At 41.4% G+C, this 21,012-nt stretch overlaps 1 protein-coding gene across 6 annotated transcripts in view; it reads left to right on the top strand.

Moving 5' to 3' along the window:
* CCDC85A (coiled-coil domain containing 85A) overlaps window positions 1-21,012 on the top strand; it is a 192,949-nt gene that overhangs the window by 38,410 nt on the left and 133,527 nt on the right. The gene's annotated exons all lie outside the window — the stretch shown is intronic.

Below are 21,012 nucleotides of genomic sequence, written 5' to 3' on the forward strand. Positions count from 1 at the left end.
ACCACCTCGATAAATAGGAGTATAAAGGAGAGCGGAGCCTCCTCAACACTGCACTCCTGGCCCTGCCTTGTTCCACAGTCTTTCATAAGGCCACCTAGAAATAGGTGTCTAGTATTTAAAGAGGAGTTAGAAGCCGTGTTGACCACTAGCAGTTGGGAATTCCAAACTATGGGCTGTTTTCTGCTCTAGGAGTGCAGGAAGTGGAATGGAGAGACCCAGCTAGGTTCTTTCTTAGGGGCTTCTAGCCAGCACACACTGCTTTACCACCTTTATGGACATTCCCTGTTGGCCAGTGTAGCGGGAGGTTACAACAAGAGCCCCCTCTCCATGCCCCTTACCTCTCCCTGATCCCTAGTACCTGTGGGAGTGCTAGGAAAGAGGAGGTCCTACTCTCCCATTAGAACTCTGACCATCTCCTGTGCAGGGGTATGGAGAGGGGGCTCTTGTTGCCCCCTTTACCCCTATGTAGGAGCTGGTCAATTTCTGTTGTTATATTAGTAGCCCTAGCAGAGGAGTAGCCTAAAGCTGAAAAAGCTTACAGGAATTGAAGCCTCAGAGGCTGATCAAGTGAATTAAGGAGTGACTTGCTCCAGAAAATTCCATCCAGGTGATCAGTTACTCTTTTGTTCCACTGGAACTATCAATTCCAGCATCATTAGGAAAGGGCAGAGTGGGGCGCTAGCATTTTGGAGCACAGTTATACCTAGGATTACCACCTGACCGATATTTGACCGGCTTGGCTGCTTTTCTATGGATTTGCCAGTTGCCAGAAAAATAATGAAATCTGCTGGGTTATTTATGTGAGTCTAAAGATTTGCATTATTATCACAATGCACTGGGATATCTAATATTAAAAGTTTCCGTGTCCAGGTAAAGATGCTGCAGTGTTCCCATGTCTGCAGTAAGAAAATGATGTTATCAATCTTATCTATATGTGTGTTCTCTCTGGATTCTATACATGGCTGTTGAAGGAGGAGGAAGGTTGCGGTGTTGCCTTTTTTTGCATTTCAAAGGTGGTAACCCAAGTTATACCCCACCAAGTGACTCATTCCTTTAGACCCCCAAGTGACATAGATCAATTTTTTTACATGTAAAAAATTGGATTTTCTAACTGCTAGCCCTGTGAACTCAGCATGGAGTATCCCAGTGTCAGACTTGGTTCTTTTTGGCTTGCACATCACAAGTAATAAAAATTTGCCAACTGGAACCTGGTTAACAATTCTGATGATAATGTGCAAGTCAGAAAAGAATTAGCTTATTCTCCCCTAGCAGTATGGGCTGTGCAGTATGAATAGCAAAGAGTAGTTAAAAACTGTTTTGTGTTTCTAGGAACTTATTATGGCCTTCATCACTGCAGAATCTGAGCACCTTGCAAACAGTGATGAATATATCCTGACAATACACCTGTGAGAAGTAGAGAAGCAGTGTTATCCCCAAGATTTGGTATGTCTGCACGGGAGAGAGAGAGGGGGAGAGAGAGAGAGAGAGAGAGAGAGAGAGAGAGAGAGAGAGAGAGAGAGAGAGAGAGAGTGTGCGTGTGTGTGTGTGTGTGTGTTATAAGGGGTAATTTCCCAATGCCCAGGTAGCACTATCTGTTTCAGAGACATCATTCTTCCATTGTGAAACTCAGGCATGTGCCTTCTCCCTATTCCTTTCTCAAAGGAGGCATAATTGGGCCCTGAGTATCAGTAGAATTGTCTTCTAGCTCAGAAAAAAACTAAGAAGAAATAAACTACACGTTTCCTATTTAAAAATTGATCTGATCTGTTAAAGAAAAGCTAAATGAACAGAACAGTGAGTGTTAAATTCGCTCTTAAATAGTGAATCACTTAGGGCCAAATCCTACTTGTTTTACTAATCAAAGTATGCCCATTACAGCAGCTGATACTCTACGCATATGAATAAAGTGTGCAGATTGTACTTTTCAGCATGCTGGTTCTTTGATTAAAATTTATTAATTTTACTTTAAAATCTTCACTATAAATGTAAGATGCTATGTAGTTTCAGGTTTCAGAGTAACAGCCGTGTTAGTCTGTATTCGCAAAAAGAAAAGGAGTACTTGTGGCATCTTAGAGACTAACCAATTTATTTGAGCATGAGCTTTCGTGAGCTACAGCTCACTTCATCGGATGCATACCGTGGAAACTGCAGCAGACTTTATATATACACAGAGAATATGAAACAATACCTTCTCCCACCCCACCAGCAGGACAGTGGGGTGGGAGGAGGTATTGTTTCATATTCTCTGTGTATATATAAAGTCTGCTGCAGTTTCCACGGTATGCATCCGATGAAGTGAGCTGTAGCTCACGAAAGCTCATGCTCAAATAAATTGGTTAGTCTCTAAGATGCCACAAGTACTCCTTTTCTTTTTATGTAGTTTCAGAAACTTTTAGCAGCTGCCTATTGAACTATTATACATAATTAACAGCTCATTCATCATAGATGATTCAGATTACTTGCCTGTCTTTAGTATCAGTTTGACCTTTAAAGTATTCTTCTGCAGTTGGATTGTAATTTAAAAACAACACGTAAAAGTCTATTAATCAGTCTCTTTCGGACATTTCCATGTCCCCTATATATTATTCAAATAGCTTTGGTTTGTTTGTGAGAATATCAATAGTATTTTTTAACAGTGACTTATTTTGCAGTGGATGTGACAAGAAATTTTGTTTTTGATCTCTAACAGCCTTAAAAGGTCAGCAAATATATTAACTAGTTGTTTATTCTGAAATGTACAAAATATCTCATTTGAAGAAAACTGTAGACTAGCAGTACATTAATCAATGTGCTGTGAAAGGAAATATTAAATTGAAAATGTTATCAAGAATGAAGATCTTGGCCTTAGTGGCAAAAGTTTGTGTTAGTCATTCATTTTTCTCCCCAAAAGTAGATAATCGGGAATACTTCAGCATATTGTTAAACTATTACCCAGCATGAGCAAAAATTAGTAAAAGGACAAAGTCTGTAAAACAGATTGCCTATTAAAGTTAAGGTGGGAAAAATATTAATCTCAACAAATGATGCATATATAAAATTACTCCCCTTGCACAATGATGGGAAAGTGATGATATTGATCAATATGGCTCTCTAGAAACTCTGTAAGGCATCAAGATGTGGGGATCTGATTAGCATCACTTGCATTACTGTATTAGGAAATGCTCCAGGGCCTAACACAATAGAAGACTGATGAGAGGGCCTAATGCTCCTCTGCAGCTTTATAGCAGTTACATTATCCAGCAACCTGCTGCAGTTTTTGAGTGTACATACTGATTGAACTGGGCAAACTTAGGCAGACAAGCAACCAGAAAATGTCTCCCATAATGCACAAAGGCTTACATGGAAACACAGATTTGTAATGACAGGGTTGCCAACCCTCCAGGATTGGCCTGGAGTCGCCAGGAATTAAAGATTAATTTTTAATTAAAGATTGTGTCATGTGATGAATTCTCCAGGAATATATCCAACCAAAATTGGCAACCCTATGTAATGCACATTTTTTAATGTGCACTGACCTTTTAGGAATATGCACAATTAATATAAAACTTAACACAGAAAGCTCCTGTTGCTGCTTCCTAGGACCAACAGTTTTCCTCTCTTACCTGGACTGTTTTCTCATTATGTGCAAAATTATAAAAATTAATATTAATGTTGTAGTTTTTCTTCCTCTGAGAACAGGAGAACTCACTTATCTACGATCAGCTAATCTAGTTAGTGAAAGAATTTAGGGCCTGGTCCTGCATTTGTTTATGTAAGTAACTTTATGCATTTGAGGATTCCCATTGAGTCCACAGTCTCTTAGACCAGGGGTCGGCAGCCTTCAGCACACGTCCCATCAGGGTAATCCGCTGGTGGGCTGCCAGACATTTTGTTTACATTGACCGTCTGCAGGCCCGGCCCCCCACAGCTTCCAGTGGCCGTGGTTTGCTGTTCCTGGCCAATGGGAGCTACAGGAAGTGGAACAGCAAACCGTGGCCACTGGGAGCTGTGGGGGGCCGTGCCTGCGGATGGTCAACATAAGCCAAATGTCTCGCAGCCTGCCAGTGGATTACTCTGATGGGTCGCGTGCCGAAGGTTGCGGACCCCTGTCTTAGACTGTTCTAGAAACAATGTTAACTCCATGACACCACAGAAATACTAATGGGCTGGGCTTTAAACTGCTTATTTTCGGGGAACCTGGTAATGACTCCTATATTTAGGTTGCCTAATATTTTCCAGTGTAAAGGAAGCTTGGAACCTTTTCTTTGAGAAGGTCTTGCATTCCTATTGATTTCAGCAGGCCTGTTATACTCAGCAGGGAACATCTCCTTGTTCTACAGAATTGCCTTTTCTTTATCCTATGAAACTCTACTCAGGTTTGCCTGAGTGTTAAAAATCACCATTTCCTTCTCTCTGTTGAGTTTCTGCCAGCCTGCCCAAATCTTTGAACATACTGAAGTCAGACTCATGATACTGCCAGTGCAGCAGTAGCAGCAGCTCCTACTACATGGAGAAGACCAGAGAGCTCTCAGAACAGCAACACATGGGAGAGGAACTCCCCAAACTGTGGGTGTGAGGATGGCGGTAGAGCGGTGGAGGACAGAGTCAGGCTGGACTGGACTTATTCCTGAGTCCTGGCTATTCTCTGGGACCAGCACCAGGATCTAGCAACCAATTGTCACCTCTGGGAAAATAATGTTCTCTTGCTGCCTGCTCATCTGGTTAGTCCTGTAGCTCAAGTGCTGCAGTACTAACGGCTCATGCCTCTAGCCTGATGATGATGTGCAATAGAGGGTTGTTCGAGGTGCACATAATAGAATTTGTTTTATCTTTTTTTTTTTTTTTTTTAAAAAAAGGAAATCACACAAACACTTACATACACAAACCTACAATAAATAACATTATTTAGATTGAAAACTCAAACACGCAAAAGCTAGGAAAAACTAAAAGTAAGGTACCTTAATTTGGACCCCTGGTGCATCTGATACAGTCTTTAATTACATGAGCACATGCTACTTTTTCCACAGGACTCCTGCCTTATTCAGTGCACAGGATAGATGTGCAAGGGAGCAGAATTAAGGTTGAATAGGAATCCATGAATTTGGCTTTTCCTAACTTTCGAAGATAGGTTTAATATAGGTTTTTTCAGTGTGTGATATATTTAATAGTTGAAGGTTTTAGTATTATTAAATAAACAAATTGTAGTGTCTGTGACAGGTTCCGGATAGGTAGCCTGAACCGCCCCTTAGAAAAGTTAATATCTATATTATAGCCACTGCCACCAATGATAAAAATGGTACTGAGTTACTGGTGTAGTTGAGAATCAGGTTTTTTAACACTGTGCTATTCTGTGAGTGCCCCTGGCTGTGGGAGCTGCTGGTACTTCTGAGGAAGACCTTATAGAAATCATATGGACCGTCCCGATGTGTAGAAAGAATAGCAAATATGGCAAGAGACCAGCTTGGCTTAACTGTGAAATATTCGGTGAGCTTAAACACAAAAAGGAAGCTTACAAGAATTGGAAACTTGGTCAGATGACTAGGGAGAAGTATAAAAAATATTGATCGAGCATGCAGGGGTATAATCAGGAAGGCCAAACACAGCTGGAGTTGCAGCTAGCAAGGGATGTGAAGGGTAACAAGAAGGGTTTCTACAGGTATGTTAGCAACAAGAAAAAGGTCAGGGAAACTGTGGGACCCTTAATGAATGGGGGAGGAAACCTAGGGACAGATGATGTGCAAAAAGCTGAAGTACTTAATGCTTTTTTTGCCTTCACAGACAAGGTCAGCTCCCACACTGCTGTCCTGGGCGACACAGTATGAGGAAGAGGTGAGCAGCCCTCAGTAGTGAAAGAACAGGTTAAGGACTATTTAGAAAAGCTGGACATACACAAGTCCATGGGTCCAGATTTGATGTGGTTACGGAGCGATTGGACATTATCTTTGAAAACTTGTGGTGATCGGGGGAGGTCCCGGACGATTGGAAATAGGCAAATATAGTGCCCATCTTTTAAAAAGGGAAGAAGCAGAACCGGGGAACTACAGACTTGTCAGCCTCACCTCAGTCCCTGGAAAAATCAGGGAGCAGGTCCTCAAGAAAACTATTTTGAAGCACTTGGAGGAGATGAAGGTGATCAGGAACAGTCAACATGGATTCACCAAGGGCAAGTCATGCCTGACCAACCTGATTGCCTTCTATGATGAGATAACTGTCTCTGTGCCTGTGGGGAAAGAGGTGGACATGATATATCTTGACTTTAGCAAAGCTTTTGATACAGTCTCCAACAGTATTCTGCAAGTTAAAAGAGTATGGATTGGATGAATGGACTATAAAGTGGATAGAAAGCTGGCTAGATTATCGTGCTCAATGGGTAGTGATCAACGGCTCAATGTCTAGTTGGCAGCCGGAATCAAGTGGAGTGCCCCAGGGTTCGGTCCTGGGGCCGGTTTTGTTCAACACCTTTATTAATGATCTGGACGATGGGATAGATTGCACCCTCAGCAAGTTTGCAGATGACACTAAGCTGGGGGGAGAGGTAGATACGCTGGAGGGTAGGAATAGGGTCCAGAGTGACCTAGACAAATTGGAGGATTGGGCCAAAAGAAATCTGATTAGGTTCAACAAGGACAAGTGCAGAGTCCTGCACTTAGGATGGAAGAAGTCATGCACTGCTACAGGCTGGGGACCGACTAGCTAAGCAACAGTTTTATAGAAAAGGACCTGGGGATTACAGTGAACGAGAAGCTGGATATGAGTCAGCAATGTGCCCTTGTTGCCAAGAAGGCTAACGGCATATTGGGCTGCAGTTGTAAGAGCATTGGCAGCAGATTGAGGGAAGTGATTATTCTCCTCTATTCAGCACTGCTGAGGCCACATCTGGAGTATTCCGTCCAGTTTTGGGCTCCCCATTCCAGAAAGGATGTGGACAAATTGGAGAGAGTCCAGCGGAGGGCAACATAAATTATCAGGGAGTTGGGACACATGCCTTACGAGGAGAGGCTGCGGGAACTGGGCTTGTTCTCTGCAGAAGAGGAGAGTGAGGGGGGATTTGATAGCATCCTTCAACTACCTGAAGGGGGTCCCAAAGAGGATGGAGCTCAGCTGTTCTCAGTGGTGGCAGATGACAGAACAAGGAGCAATGGTCTCAAGTTGCAGTGGGGGAGGTCTAGGTTGGATATTAGGAAACACTATTTCACTCGGAGGGTGGTGAAACACTGGAATGCGTTACCTAGGGAGGTGGTAGAATCTCCTTCCTTCAAAGTTTTTAAGGTCAGGCTTGAGAAAGCCCTGGGTGGGATGATTTAACTGGGAATTGGTCCTGCTTTGAGCAGGGGTTTGGACTAGATGACCTCCTGAGATCTCTTCCAACCCTAATCTTCCATGATTCTTCTATGATTCTATCTCTGATGGGTGGGAAGGGGATGTTGTCACTTAAGCTACATTAGAGTCATGAGACTTAGATAGCCAGATAACTTTTCACCTAATGAAAACCTCCTTTCCTAACTGAAAAATGACAATATAAGAACATAAGAATGATCACGTTGGGTCAGACCAATGGTCCATCTAGTCCAGTGTCCTGTCTTCTGACAGTGGCCGGTGCCAGATGCTTCTGAGAGAATGAACTGAACAGGGCAATAATTGAGTGATACATCCCCTGTTGTCCAGTCCCAGCTTCTGTCAGTTAGAGGTGTAGGTACAAGCAGAGCTTGAGGTTGTGTCCATGACCATCTTGGCTAACAGCCATAGACCTGTCTTCCATTAATCTAATTCTTTTTTGAGCCTACTCATACTTTTGGCCTTCCCAGTATCCCCTGGCAATGAGTTCCACAGGCTGACAGTGTGTGACGTGGAGAAGTACTTTTTTATGTTTGTTTTAAACCTGCTGCCTATTAATTTCATTTGGTAACCCATGGTTCTTCTGTCATGTGATAAACACTTCCTTATTCTCTTTCTACAGAGAGTTAATGATTTTATAGACCTTTGTCATATCACCTTTTAGCTGTCTCTTTTCTAAAGTGAACAGTCCCAGTCTTTTTAATCTCTCCTCATATGGAAGCTGTTCCATGTCACTGATCATTTTTGTTGCCCTGCTCTGTACTTTTTCCAATTCTAATATATTTTTTTATTTTGAGATGGGGTGACCAGAACTGCACACAGTATTCAAGGTATGGGTGTATCATGGATTTAAATAATGTCATTTTGATATTTGCTGTTTTATTATCTATCCTTTTCCTAATGGTTCATAGAATTGTAGGACTGGAAGGGACCTTGAGAGGTCATCTGTTCAGTCCCCTGCACACGTAGCAAGACTAAGTATTATCTAGACCATCCCTGACAGGTGTTTATCTATCCTGCTCTTAAAAATCTCCAATGATGGTGTCAGGGTTCCTTCCCCACTCTAAACTCTGGGCTACAGATGTGGGGACCAGCATGAAAGACCCCCTAAGCTTATTCTTACCAGCTTAGGTTAAAACTTCTCCAAGGCACAGATTCCTTTCTTGCCTTGGGATCGCTGCCACCACCAAGTGATTTAACAAACAATCAGGGGCAGGACCACTTGGAGTCCTATTCCCCCAAGCCTACACCCCCTGTCCTGGGGAAGGCTTGAGCATATATCCTCATCAATTGGTTACAAAGGGACTACAGACCCAAACCCCATGGTCTCAGAACAATGGAAAAATCAGTCAGGTTCTTAAAAAGAAGGATTTTATTTAAAGAGAAAAAGGTAAAAGAATCACCTATGTAAACTCAGGATGGTTACAGAGTAGCAGAAATTCAAAGAGCACAGAGGAACCCCCTCTAGCCTTAGTTTCAAAGGTACAGCAAAACAGGGATAAATCCCCCTCTAGCAAAGGGAAAAATCACAAGTTGAGAAAACAAAGATAAACTAATACACCTTGCCTGGCTGTTACTTACAAGTTTGAAATATGAGAGACTTGTTCAAAAAGATTTGGAGAACATGGATTGATGTCTGGTCCCTCTTAGACCCAAGGCCACAGAAACAAAGAACCCAAAACAAAACCTCTCCCCCACACCAGATTTGACAGTATCTTTTGTCCCCATTGGTTTCTTTGGTCAGGTGCCAACCAGGTTACTTGAGCTTCTTAACCCCTTACAAGTAAGGAGGAATTTAGGCTACCCCTGTGGTTCTGACAGATGGATTCCACAACCTCCCTAGGCAATTTATTCCAGTGCTTAAACACCCTGACAGTTAGGAAGTTTTTCCTAATCTACAACCTAAACTTCCCTTGCTGCAATTTAAGCCCATTGCTTCTTGTCCTACTCTCAGGGGTTAAGGAGAACAATTTTACTCCATCCTCCTTGTAACAATCTTTTATGTACTTGAAAACTGTTATTGTGTCCCCTCTCAGTCTTCTATTTTCCAGACTAAACAAATCCAATTTTGTCAATCTTCCCTCATCGCTCATATTTTCTAGACCTTTAATAATTTTTGTTGGTCTTCTCTGGACTTTCTCCAATTTGTCCACATCTTTCCTGAAATGTGGCGCCCAGAACTGGTCATAATACTCCAGTTGAGGCCTAATCAGTGTGGAGTGGTGTGGAAGAATTTCTTCTTGTGTCTTATTTACAACACTCCTGCTAATACATCCCAGATTGATGGTTGCTTTTTTGGAAACATTGTACTGTTCACTCATATTTAGCTTGTGATCCACTAGGACCCTGAGATCCCTTTCTGCAGTACTCCCTCCTAGGCAGTCATTTCCCATTCTGATTTTTCCTTCCTAAGGGGAGTACTTTGCATTTGTCCTTATTGAATTTCATCCTGTTGACTTCAGACCATTTCTCCAGTTTGTCCAGATCATTTTGAATTTTAATCCTATCTTCCAAAGCACTTGCAACCCCTCTCAGCTTGGCATCGTCCGCAAACTTTATAAGTGTACGCTATGCCATTACCTAAATCACTTATGAAGATATCAAACAGACCCAGACCCAAAACTGATCACTGCATTCCTAACGTTCTGTTAGTTTTATTAACTGCTGCTACACATTGAGTGCATGTTTTCAGAGAACTATCCATGATGATTCCAAGATCTCTTTCTTGAGTAATAATAGCTCATTTAGGTCCCATCATTTTGTATGTATAGTTGGGATTATGTTTTCCAATGTGCATTAATTTGCATTTATCCAATATTGAATGTCCTCTGCCATTTTGTTGCCCAGTCACCCAGTTTTGTGAGATCCCTTTTTAACTCTTCCCAGTCAGCTTTCGACGTAACTATCTCGGGTAATTTTCTTATCATCTGGAAACTTTTCCACATCACTGTTTACTTCTTCTTTCCTGATCATTTGTGAATATGTTGAACAGCACTGGTCCCAGGACAGATCCTTGGGGAACCCTGCTATTTACCCTTCTTCATTCTGAAAACTGATAATTTATTCCGACTCTTTATTTCCTATCTTTTAACCAGTTACTGATTCACCAGAGGACCTTCCCTCTTATCCCATGATTTCTTATTTTGCTTCAGAGCTTTTGTTGAGGGACCTTGTCAAAAGCGTTCTAAGAGTCCAAGTACACTATATGCACTGAATCACCTTTGTCCACATTTGTTGACCCCCCTCAAATAATTCAAATAAATTGGTGAGGCATGATTTCCTTTTACAAAAGCTGTATTTACTCTTCCTCAACATATTGTGTTTATCTATGTGTGTATCTACTCAAAAGAATAAATGGATAGAAATCTGACATCAGGAATCATAACATTCAAAAACCAGTAGGAGAACACTTTTTAACCTCTCTGGCCATTCAGTAAAAGATTTAAGGGTGGCAATTTTGCAACAGAAAAGCTTCAAAAACAGACTCCAATGAGAAACTGCTGAGCTTGAATTAATATGCAAACTAGATACCATTAACTTGGGGTTGAATAGAGACTGGGAGTGGCTGGGTCATTACACATATTGAATCTATTTCCCTATGTTAAGTATCCTCACACCTTCTTGTCTACTGTCTAAATGGGCCATCTTGATTATCACTACAAAAGTTTTTTTCTCCTGCTGATAATAGCTCATCTTAATTAATTAGCCTCTTACAGTTTGTATGGCAACTTCCACCTTCTCTGTATGTGTGTGTATGTGTATGTATATATATATAATCTTCTTACTATATGTTCCATTCTGTGCATCCAATGAAGTGGGCTGTAGCCCACAAAAGCTTATGCTCTATTAAATTTGTTAGTCTCTAAGGTGCCACAAGTACTCCTGTTCTTTTTGCAGATACAGACTAACAAGGCTGCTATTCTGAAACTTTTGATAATTCTGTTCTTTACTATAGTTTCAACCAATTTATCTGGTACTGAAGTTATGCTTACTGGTCTGGAATTGCGTCTTGAGCCTTTTTTAAAAATCAGTGATACATTAACTATCCTCTAGTCATGTGGTACAGAGTCTGATTTAAGCAATAGGTTACATACTCCAGTTAGTAGGTCTGCAATTTCTAGGGCCTTTCATTTTTGATTTTTATTTTATTTAATTTTTCCTGGGAATTTATCCATGTTTATTACTACAACAACAAAAACAGGTGAAAATTGGTGGGAAAAAACATTAATAATTTTTCTGAGTATATTTCGGGGTTTATTTTGGTGGACAGAAGGATGGAGAAAAAAGTATTCAGTAGATTAATGCTTTGATGAATGGAATTCATCGTGGTTTGCTGCACAACTAAAACAGAGCTCAAAACACAATGCCACCTCTGAGTTTAAAAAAACAATATTTCTCTAATCCCCAAATAAAACTTTTCATTTGAATAAACAGTTTACTGTTGTAGACTTAGAACTATTAGCCTGTAAATACTTGCATCTAATAATTGGGTCACATCATTTGCAGTCCATGCACTCAACTTCATCCTTTTCTCCTGTGTTTGTTTTTTTAAACTTTCAAATACTTCCTTGTGTTCTGAAATGTATTCTGATACAGATTTTAATTTTCTTCCCATTTTAATGTGTCAGATCTTGAAACCATTATCTGCTAGCAGCTTGAAATGTGTACGTGGTGGGTGTGAGATTCATCAGTATGTTCAGATGCACACGCACTTTAGAGCTTGTATGCGTGCCTATTTGTTTATTGTGCGTATCTTCTAGACTAATACATAGCCTTACTTTAACAGGCAGCTTTGCATATACACACGGACTAATGTATTATCGAAATACATATATCTCCTGCAATGTATTGTATTTTCCTAATAAAACACATTATTTTTTATATATTTGAATGATACAAAAGTAGGGTGAAAATTGGAAAAAAATAAATAATACTTTCTGTAAAACCTGGGATTTTTTCAGTAAAAATCGGTTTAAACTGAAAACGAAGGGGTTTAGCAATTTCATATTTGAATTCCTTCAGAACTGTTGAGTGAACACCATCTTGTCCTGGTGACTTATTAGTCACAGACAGCTGCAGCGGCACAGGAGCTAGCAAATAGAGCTGTAAACAGGGGAGTTTGAGTGGGAGTTCTGTTGGAGGAGAAGGTATTTGTGTGTGTTTGGTTTTGTATTGGTAGTATCTGTATGTGTAGAGGCTTGTAGGGGCTTTGTGCTGGGAGAGAAGCTGAGCCCTGATTAGGGGGCGTGGCTTCACTGACTAGGGGTCCTATAAAGGTAGCAGCCAGTCAGGCAGCGGCACAGGAGCTAGCAAACAGAGCTGTAAACAGGGGAGTTTGAGTGGGAGTTTGAAAGGGGAGTTTGTCTTGTGGTGCTTGTGTGGGGTTTGGTTTTGCTGTGGGTGGTGGTGTTTTGGTGTGGTTTGTGTTTCCCAGTTTAACAGGATTTAGGTGGGAAGGCTATGACAGATTCAGAGGTGGCAGTGGGAGTGACCCATGTAGCAGATGACACAATGAAGATGACTGGATGTGGAAGCTGTGGTATGTACATGATCCTGGAGGGGGCACCTGGTAAGAGTTTTGTCTGCATGAAATGCTGTCTGATAGAGCTGATGGAGGAAAAGATCAGAGGTTTGGAGATGCAGGTGGAAAGTCTGGTAGAGTTTAGGAAGGGGTTTGAGCAGATTATGGAGCAAAGACATGAGGTATCTGAAGGGAAAAGCTCAGACTTGCAGATGGAAGCAGGACTAGGGAATTCTGAGGGGAGACTGGGTGAGGAAAGTGGTCAGTGGAAGCATGTGACTAAAAGAACTAGGCAGAGGAAAAGACGGGCTAGTGAAGGAGAAATAGAGCTTCAGAATAGGTTTGCAGAGTTGGAAAATGAAGAAGGGGCTCAGCAGGTAGTCACTGAAGGTGACAGGGCAAGGAAGAAGAGAAGAGCGGTTAGTCCTATAGGAAAAGGGGAAGAGTTAATGGAGATTACACCAAATATGAGCCCCAGGAGGATACAGGATGGGTTAAAAAGGATTACAAGGGAGAATGGGAATGGAAAGAACTTGCAGCCAGAGGGAACAGGGGATAGACTGGAGAATAGCACCGTCACTAGGAAAAGGCAGGTCTATGTGATTGGGGACTCTTTACTGAGAAGAATAGATAGGCCTGTAACCAGAGCTGATCCAGAAAATAGGAGGGTGTGCTGTCTTCCAGGTGCTAAGATACGGGATGTAGACCTGAAGTTGAAAAGGATTCTAAAGGGAGCGGGAAAGAATCCCCTAATTATCCTTCATGTGGGAACAAATGATACGGCTAGATTCTCGCTGGAAAGTATTAAGGGAGACTATGCTAGGTTGGGGAGGACGCTTAAGGAAATTGAGGCTCAGGTGATCTTTAGTGGGATTCTGCCTGTTCCTAGAGAAGGGCAACAAAGGTGTGACAAGATTATGACTATCAATAGATGGCTTAGGCAGTGGTGCTATAAGGAGGGCTTTGGGATGTATGGCCATTGGGAGGCATTCATGGATAGAGGACAGTTCTCTCGGGATGGACTTCATCTGAGTAGGGAAGGAAATAGACTTCTAGGATGGAGGCTGGCACAACTGATTAAGAGAGCTTTAAACTAGGAATTTGGGGGAGATGGTTGGGAGATGTCCAGGTAATCTCCACGCCAGAATTTAGCATAGAGTGGAAAGAAAATGAAGTAAGAGTGGATACAGCTGTAGGTAGGAGGAAGGGCAGTGTAGATACAAGTCTAATAGGTTATACTGGTAGTAAAATAACCGTGCCTAATAGGGTACAGAATGTGAGTGAGGCCAAACAGCAAAAATTAAGATGTTTGTACACTAATGCAAGGAGCCTAGGTAACAAAATGGAGGAACTAGAGTTACTGGTGCAGGAAGTGAAACCAGATATTATAGGTATAACAGAGACCTGGTGGAATAGTAGTCATGACTGGGCTACAGGTATTGAAGGGTATGTGCTGTTTAGGAAAGACCGAAATAAAGGTAAAGGTGGTGGAGTAGCACTGTATATCAATGATGAGATAGAATGTAAAGAAATAAGAAGCGATGAAATGGATATGACTGAGTCTGTCTGGGCAACAATTAAATTGGGGAAGATAACTATTAGAGCCTCCCCTGGGATAGTGCTTGGGGTGTGCTATAGACCGCCGGGATCTAATTTGGATATGGATAGAGCCCTTTTTAATGTTTTTAATAAAGTAAATACTAATGGAAACTGTGTGATCATGGGAGACTTTAACTTCCCAGATATAGACTGGAGGACGAGTGCTAGTAATAATAATAGGGCTCAGATTTTCCTAGATGCGATAGCTGATGGATTCCTTCAGCAAGTAGTTGCTGAACCGACTAGAGGGGATGCCATTTTAGATTTGGTCTTGGTGAGTAATGAGGACCTCATAGAGGAAATGGTTGTAGGGGATAATCTTGGCTCAAGTGATCATGAGCTAATTCAGTTCAAACTGAATGGAAGGATTAACAAAAATAAATCTGCAACTAGGGTTTTTGATTTCAAAAGGGCTGACTTTCAAAAATTAAGGAAATTAGTTAGGGAAGTGGATTGGACTGAAGAATTTATGGGTTTAAAGGTAGAGGAGGCCTGGGATTATTTTAAATTAAAGCTGCAGAAGCTATCAGAAGCCTGCATCCCAAGAAAGGGGGAAAAATTCATAGGCAGGAGTTGTAGACCAAGCTGGATGAGCAAGCATCTTAGAGAGGTAATTAAGAAAAAGCAGAAAGCATATAGGGAGTGGAAGAAGGGAGGGATCAGTAAGGAAAGCTACCTTATTGAGGTCAGAATATGTAGGGATAAAGTGAGACAGGCTAAAAGTCAAGTAGAGTTGGACCTTGAAAAGGGAATTAAAACCAATAGTAAAAGGTTCTATAGTCATATAAATAGGAAGAAAACAAAGAAAGAAGAAGTGGGACCGCTAAAAACTGAGGATGGAGTGGAGGTCAAGGATAATCTAGGCATGGCCCAATATCTAAACAAATACTTTGCCTCAGTCTTTAATAAGACTAAAGAGGATCTTAGGGATAATGGTAGCATGATAAATGGGAATGAGGATATGGAGGTAGACATCACCATATCTGAGGTAGAAGCGAAACTTAAACAGCTTAATGGGACTAAATCGGGGGGCCCAGATAATCTTCATCCAAGAATATTAAAAGAATTGGCACAAGAAATTGCAAGCCCATTAGCAAGAATTTTTAATGAATCTGTAAACTCAGGGGTTGTACCGTATGATTGGAGAATTGCTAACATAGTTCCTATTTTTAAGAAAGGGAAAAAAAGTGATCCAAGTAATTATAGGCCTGTTTGACATCTGTAGTATGCAAGGTCTTGGAAAAAATTTTGAAGGAGAAGGTAGTTAAGGACATTGAAGTCAATGGTAAATGGGACAAAATACAACATGGTTTTACAAAAGGTAGATCGTGCCAAACCAACCTGATCTCCTTCTTTGAGAGAGTAACAGATTTTTTAGATAAAGCAAACGCAGTGGATCTAATTTACTTAGATTTTAGTAAGGCGTTTGATACTGTGCCACATGGGGAATTATTAGTTAAATTGGATAAGATGGGCATCAATAGGAAAATTGAAAGGTGGATAGGGAATTGGTTAAAGGGGAGACTACAACGGGTCCTACTGAAAGGTGAACTGTCAAGTTGGAGGGAGGTTACCAGAGGAGTTCCTCAAGGATCAGTTTTGGGACCAATCTTATTTAATCTTTTTATTACTGACCTGGGCACAAAAAGTGGGAGTGTGCTAATAAAGTTTGCAGATGATACAAAGCTGGGAGGTATTGCTAATTTAGAGAAGGACAGGGATACCCTACAGGAGGATCTGGATGACCTTGTAAACTGGAGTAATAGGAATAGGATGAAATTTAATAGTGAGAAGTGTAAGGTCATGCATTTAGGGATTAATAACAAGAATTTTAGTTATAAGCTAGGGACGCATCAACTAGAAGTAACGGAGGAGGAAAAGGACCTTGGAGTATTGGTTGATCATAGGATGACTATGAGCTGCCAATGTGATATGGCTGTGAAAAAAGCTAATGTCGTCTTGGGATGCATCAGGAGAGGTATTTCCAGTAGGGATAAGGAGGTTTTAGTACCGTTATATAAGGCACTGGTGAGACCTCACCTGGAATACTGTGTGCAGTTCTGGTCTCCCATGTTTAAGAAGGATGAATTCAAACTGGAACAGGTACAGAGAAGGGCTACTAGGATGATCCGAGGAATGGAAAACTTGTCTTACGAAAGGAGACTCAGGGAGCTTGGCTTGTTTAGCCTAACTAAAAGAAGGTTGAGGGGAGATATGATTGCTCTCTATAAATATATCAGAGGGATAAATACCAGAGAGGGAGAGGAATTATTTAAACTCAGTACCAATGTGGACACAAGAACAAAGGGATATAAACTGGCCACTAGGAAATTTAGATTAGAAATTAGACGAAGGTTTCTAACCATCAGAGGAGTGAAGTTTTGGAATAGCCTTCCGAGGGAAGTAGTGGGGGCAAAAGATCTATCTTGCTTTAAGATTAAACTCGATAAGTTTATGGAGGAGATGGTATGATGGGATAACATGGTTTTGGTAATTAAATATTCATGGTAAATAGGCCTAATGGCCTGTGATGGGTTTTTAGATGGGGTAAGATCCAAGTTACCCGGGAAAGAATTTTCTGTAGTATCTGGCTGATGAATCTTGCCCATATGCTCAGGGTTTAGCTGATCGCCATATTTGGGGTCGGGAAGGAATTTTCCTCCAGGGCAGATTGGAAGGCCCTGGAGGTTTTTCGCCTTCCTCTGTAGCATGGGGCACGGGTCACTTGCTGGAGGATTCTCTGCTCCTTGAGGTCTTCAAACTACAATTTGAGGACTTCAATAGCACAGATATAGGTGTGAGGTCTTTTTTAGGAGTGGTGGGTGAAATTCTGTGGCCTGCATTGTGCAGGAGGTCAGACTAGATGATCATAATGGTCCCTTCTGACCTAAATATCTATGAATCTATGAATCTATGAATTAATGTTTAATTTATCAATTTGTTCCAAAACCTCCTCTGTTGACACCTCAATCTGGGACAGTTCCTCAGATTTGTCACCTAAAAAGAATGGCTCAGTGATGGGCATCTCCCTCACATCCTTGGCAGTGAAGACCAGTGCAAACAATTCATTTAGCTTCTCTGCAAAGGCCTTGTCTTTCTTGAATGCTTCTTTAGCACCTCTGTTGTCCAGTGACCCTACTAATTGTTTGGCAGGCTTTCTGCCTCTGAGGGACTTAAAAATGTTTGCTTTTATTTTTTGTGTCATTTGCTAGTTGCTCTTCAAATTCTATTTTTGGACTGCCTACTTATGCTTTTACACTTGACTTGCCAGAGTTTATGCATTTTTTTATTTTCCTCACTAGGATGTGACTTCCAATTTTTAAATTTAAATTAATTTAAATTTAAATTTAATTTAATTTATATTCCAATTTTTAAAGGATGCCTTTTTGTCTCAAACTGCCTCTTTTTTGTGTTTAGCTACGGTGGCATTTTTTTGACCCTCTTACTGTTTTTCGGGCGGGGGGGCATACATTTAATTTGAGCCTCTATTATGGTGTTTTAAAAAAGTTTCCATGTAGCTTGCAGGCATTTCACTCTTGTGATTGTTCTTTATTTTCCATTTAACTTGCTTCCTCATTTTTGTGTAGTTCTCCTTTTTGAAGTGTGCTGGGTTTCTTTGGTATTTCCCCCCTCCACAAGGATGTTAAATTTAATTACTTTATTGTCACTACTACTGAGCTGTTCAGTTCTCTTCACCACTTGGACCAGATCCTGTGTGCCAGTTAGGACTAAATCAAAAATTGTCTCTCCCCTTGTGGGTTCTAGGACTGGCTGTTCTAAGAAGTAGTAATTAATGGTATCTAGAAATATTATGGCAGCATACCATTCTGAGGTGACATGTTCCCAGTCAATATGGGGATATTTGAAATTCCCCTTTATTATTGAGCTTTCAGTTTTTGTAGCCTCTCTAATCTCCCTGAGCTTTTCACTATCACGCCAACATCCTTGTCAGGTGGTCAGTAGTATATCCTACTGCTATACTCTTATTATTCAAGCATGGGATTTCTATCCATAGAGATTCTATGGTACAGGTTGATTCATTTAAGATTTTTACTATATTTGACTCTATGCTTTCTTTCACATATAGTGCCACTCCCACACCAGCCTGACTTACTCTGTCATTCCTATATATTTTGTACCCTGGTATTACTGTGTCCGTGGTTGCTATTGTTCCACCAAGTTCCTGTGATGCCTGTTATATTGATACCTCATTTAATACCAGTCACCCAAGTTCACACATCTTAGGATTTAGACGTTTAGCATTTGTATACAAGCACTTATAAAATTTGTCAATATTTAATTTTCTGCTTTCATGTGATGGAGTTGCATGGGACTCCTTTTTGTTTGACTGTTTCTGTTCAGTTTCTACCTGTACTTTATCAACATCTGTCCTTTCCTCTTTCCTAGAATATAGAGAATCCCTTTTAATAAATCCTTTCCTAAGGGATATCTCTCTCCAAACTGTGTGATTCTCAGCACCAGTCGGCTTTCCCAGAGCCCTTAGTTTACAAACTTCTCTATGACCTTTTTAATTTTACATGCCAGCAATCTGGTTCTGTTTTGGCTTAGGATGAGCCTATCCTTCCTGTATAGGCTCCGCCTTTCTCAAAAAGTTCCCCAGGTCCTAATGAACCTAAATCCCTCCTCCAAACACCATCATCTTATCCACCCATTCAGACCCTGCAATTCTATCTGTCTAACTGGCCATGTGAGTGGAACTGGAAGCATTTCAGATAATGCTGCCATGGAGGTCCTGGACTTGAATCTCTTATCTAGCAGCCTGAATTTGGCCTCCAGGACATCTCTCCTATCCTTTCCTGTGTCACCTACATGTACTACAATCACTGGCTCCCCCCAGCACTGTGCATAAGTCTGACTAGATATCTCGAGAGGTCTGCATCCTTTGCACCTGGCAGGCAGTTCACCATGTCAAAGAATCCTAAAGGGATTAGGGATCAAAGGATGGCAAGCCAGAGCCTCATTACGAAGCTCTCAGCCTTGCCTAGCACACCACTAGGCTCAGCACACAGCCACCCAAACTGCACACACTATACATTTCAATCGAGCAGACACATGGCAAGCAAGCACACAACAAACTAACTGATGACAAACTCACCCCAAGGGTCACATAGTTGCTTCTTCTTTGGCTGGGAAACTCCCTTGCAAAACTCTCCATTGCTGCTCCTGTTTGCTAACTATAAAAACTTCAGACTTGTGTCTTTACACACTAACCCTGATTAAGAGGTGATGCACTGAACAATTTTTTTTACCAAGTTGGAATGCAAAGTCTTTGGTATTAGAGGGTTAATTTTGTAACATCTCCCTCAGTTTTACCTCTGTGAGACGGCTGGATATGTTTACAAAACTCGGCTAACTCTATTGCATCTAAACTTTCACTTAAAAAAAAGGAAGAAAAGTCTCTTTCCTTTCTAACCCTTTTCATCATTGGTTAGTGTTTGGGGCTTGTGAAGCCCATGCCCAGGGGTCCTCTGACTTTTATTGCTATTTAAAAAAAGATTTATATTACAGGACTCCAAAAGGCATCAAGCAAGAAAGGCTCTGTACCAAACACATAGGCCTTGTCTACATTGCGGCAGCATGTTGGGCATGTGTAGCAACATGCTGTAGTAAAAAGCAGGCAGTGTCCACACTGTAGTGTGTAGCTACACGTAGTATTGAAAGGGGGAGGCAGCGGGGAAAAGCTACAGCAGTTCCCCACTGCTGGAGCCTTTCATTGTGGCGAGGAAAGATTCTGGCTGTGGGGAAGCAATGGGACACTACACTGCTAAAAATAACAGTGTAGACAGGGCAGGCCCTGCTTGGGTGGGTAGAGAACTGTGTAGGCTACATACCCGCAGGGTTCAGGCATGTCAGGACTCCCCCAGCTGTACTGCTATTTATACCCGTGATCGCTGGGTATGCTGTGTCCGTATTCTACATGCCGCCCTAAATGTAGACATATCTTACGTGACTTAGGACCACAAGTCCCACTGACATTCAAAAGATGGCTTTCCCTTCACTATGGATCTGGAGAAAATGGAACAGATTCATAGAGAAGTTTGCATTCCATATGCTGCTGCTGGTCCCCATTCCAACACTTTCTCTTCAGGTCTTGACACATGGGGATGAAAGTATTTTAAACCTTTTTTAGAACAGCTAGAAGCCTTCCATATGCGGTGTCTGTGGGCCATTATAGGGATCCGCTGGCCAGACAAAATTACCAACCATGAGGTTCTCCAAAAATCAAATGCCATAAGCATCGAGGCCACGCTGATAAAAGACCAGCTGTGCTGGGTTGGACACATCATTAGGATGCCTGAACATCGACTCCCTAGAAAAATTTTCTATGGAGACTTGGCACAAGGACGTCGGAATCAAGGCCACCCCAGAAAGCGCTACAAGGACAGCATCAAGAACATCATACACTTTGATACAATAAAACCAGACTATCTTGAGAAGGCTGTGTCAAATAGATCAGCATGGTGACACACAGCACTCAGAGCTTTCCAAGCCTTTGAAGAGGACAGAAATAATTGATTGTTAGCTGTAAGAGAAAAGCATCATACCACTGTTATAGC

Source organism: Lepidochelys olivacea, assembly GCF_965140295.1.
Source record: "Lepidochelys olivacea isolate rLepOli2 genome assembly, chromosome: 3".
Taxonomy (NCBI): Eukaryota; Metazoa; Chordata; order Testudines; family Cheloniidae; genus Lepidochelys; species Lepidochelys olivacea.